The following is a 3,172-nucleotide window of genomic DNA, read 5'->3' on the forward strand; positions in this document are numbered from 1 at the left end:
AAAGCAAACGCAATGTGCCAACTCAAGTGGCACAAGCTATATACGCTCAATATTTACACAACTACCAGTCTGGTGGCTTTAAAATACTCTACACTGATGCATCTATAGGCTCAAGCACCACAGGTTGTGGCGTATATAATCTAAGCAACCAAAGTGAGCATGCGTTCAAGCTACCCTTCAAGTCTTCATCTAGTTTTGGTGAAATTAATGCGATCAAAAAGGCGATCGAACTTGCGAAGGAGCTGAAATTTTCTAAAGTAGTTATTTTTACAGACAGTCTAATAGCGTGCAAATTGTTAAATAAACAGAAAACAAACAACTACTGCATTTTAGATATTCACAAAATTATACAGGAAGCAGACTTTAGAGAAGTCATAATAGTATGGACTCCCAGTTATATGGGTATCAAGGGAAATGAAATTGCTGATCAAATAACCAAAAATTCTATTGATGGTGATATCATCGTTAATGTAAAATTGTCGGTTGATGAAGCACTGAATGCAATTAAAAACCAAATAAAAGAAAAATGGTATACAAATTTTTTAGAATTTTCCAACTTGAAACCTAATTTATATGGTCAAATATTTACAAAGATTAAAAAAAGAACTTGATTTCATAAATGCCCTCTTTCTCCCAAACAAATAAAGTTAATTAACAGAATCCACACAGGCTTCACTTATGACAAAGCATATTTATTTAAGATTCAAGCTATTAATGACCATCAAACTTTTCATTGTAGTCTTTTAAGTAATATTAGGAGAGATTTTGAAATCTTTCAAAGTAACACAAATTTTTATGAAATATTACATGACCAAAGATGTAACAAAATAACTCAACTAGCAGAATTTTTGCAAAAAATTGAAGCTAAATTTTAATTTAAAATAACATATATAAATTAATTGTAATTTAAAATTTTATACGGTTTTCTCATGGTGATAAACCGTCCACCACACTTATTTTTTTTTTTTTTTTGACAAACTGACGAATCTATCCACGCATACATATGTATACATATATACGTACATATACGAACAAATTTTACAGAAAAGGAGCTGTCATCAACATAAAGAAGAACTGCAATTGGACAAGCATTGCAGACAATTGACGGAAGCACACAATTTGAGGGATAACTTGGTGTTTTATAAGCTTAAAGCTGGAGACATTGGTGCTTTATCGGTAACCGTATCGGTAACCTTATAACAGCTGATTCGACCAATCTTATGAGAATCAATGCAATCGATTATTGGTGCCGCTAAGGTCGTAACCGTATCGTAGCCAACCAATTGGGTTTTGGTTTACCGTCGTAACGATAAACAGCTGATTACGTTAGGGATACAGCGATACGACATACGGCACCTATGACTCCGGCTTAAGCTTTAACCATTAATTCTAAAGTCCAAAAAAAAAGTAAAAAACACTGAAAAACGTTTATATTTTATTATCCACGCCATTTTATACAAAAAAGCAAGAGAATATATTGCGCAAGTGTTATATTTTTTTGAGTGAAATGCTTTCATAATTGTATGCGTGTTTTTGTTGTTATTTTGGCCAATTCCCTGTCGTGGCCACCAAGTTTTGTTAAAGCGGATTCCTGCACGAATATAGTTGACATTTTCTGAACTTTATGGATGCTAATTGCATTGCACTGGCCTAAAATACTTTATGATTTATTTATTCTTTCCGCAAGGATTGTTTACGTTGTCGCATCACCTCCCTCTACTCCGGCAGCTTGCTTTGGCATATAACTGAACCCAACGAACATACCCAAATTATAGCTGTATATTATACTGGAATCAATAGCCGCAGCATTATTTGTGGTGTTGGAAAGCAACGCATACGAAAATGGCCAGGCGCGTATGGAAAGGCAAATATTGCGAGATTTGTGTAATCCATTTGAGATGAGTGACGAATTGTAAGAAATTGAACTTAAAAGTGGTAAAGTTTAATGACTTATTTTCTTATTTAGGTTCAAAAAAACTTTCGACTTAATAAGGATGCTTTCAAGTATATGTTAGATATTTTTGCGGGGCAAATACATCCAAGGACTTCGACATCGACTTGTTGTTTTTAACCTGGAAACATATAAAAAACAATCATCATCAAGCCTTTTATGTTTCTTATCAAGTTTTACTTACATTTTTGTTAAAATTCTGTTATGGATTAATAAAAAAATAAAATGAACATATTTTTCCGCCAACAAATTTGCAACTTAGAAAAACGGAACTACGATCGAAATGCAGAATACACAAAATCGAACGATTCGAAGTTGGATCGAAAGAGATTGGAACACAGAATACCAAAATTGCCAAATCGAAAAAATTCCAATCCAAGTTGAAATGCAGAATAGGGCTGAGTAACAAATATAAATAGAAAAGATGGAATCGACAAAGCCGATTCTAATCCGATCGACACTCGCAATAGGGGGGATAAAGATGTATCTCAGACGACCAGATAATGAATCAACGAAATAAAAAAATCTGTGTTTGTTGCTGTTGTAGCAGCCGAGCAGCGTTCGTATGTATTTATTCTTGCCTGCCATACAAGACCATAAACAAATGAGACAAGATCCCGCATTCCGGAATTGTTGTATTTATAATCGAATTTGAAAAAAAGTTTGATGACGTAGCGCTTTTGAAGTTTTTCGATTAATTAAATTTCTCTCATATTTCTTTACCAGTGTTCGGAGTATTTAAAACTATTACCTGAGTAAACAAACGACTACGCCGGAGAAAAATTTAAATCTTCGGAGTATATTTTTTCTTCCTTTTTGAAAGCTGGCAAACAACTAACATCAAATTGATTTGGTGGCCCTTCGATTGTGCTTTTGCCATGAAATGTTTCTCAGCAAAAAAGTGATATGCCTTATCAGATACATATGGAGTCGGACTAAAACGTGTAGGATGACTAATTAGTGCACCCATAAGCACACCACATTCTGGAAGAAAAGTAGAGCCCACTTTTCTCCCCGGAAATGTATCTCGAAAACATAATATTATTATTTTCGGTTTATCATACATATTTCATGCTCTTTTAATGACAGGAGGATTCAAGACCGGGGCAGAATCCTTTAGGAACGATAATAGCGACCTGGTAGCTGACGTACAGAGTGTGGGGAAGACCAAACCGATTCCCCGATTGCCGATGATGAAAAACACGCTCCGGCTTCCAAATA

General features: G+C 34.6%; 1 long non-coding RNA gene across 1 annotated transcript; it reads left to right on the forward strand.

Moving 5' to 3' along the window:
• Positions 1 to 651: 651 nt before the first annotated feature.
• Positions 652 to 2,181, forward strand: LOC137240545 (uncharacterized). The gene is made up of 2 exons (XR_010949757.1): positions 652 to 1,912; positions 1,967 to 2,181. It is a non-coding gene; the product is annotated as an uncharacterized lncRNA (long non-coding RNA).
• Positions 2,182 to 3,172: the final 991 nt, after the last annotated feature.

This window comes from Eurosta solidaginis, chromosome 2 (assembly GCF_040869045.1).
Source record: "Eurosta solidaginis isolate ZX-2024a chromosome 2, ASM4086904v1, whole genome shotgun sequence".
Taxonomy (NCBI): Eukaryota; Metazoa; Arthropoda; class Insecta; order Diptera; family Tephritidae; genus Eurosta; species Eurosta solidaginis.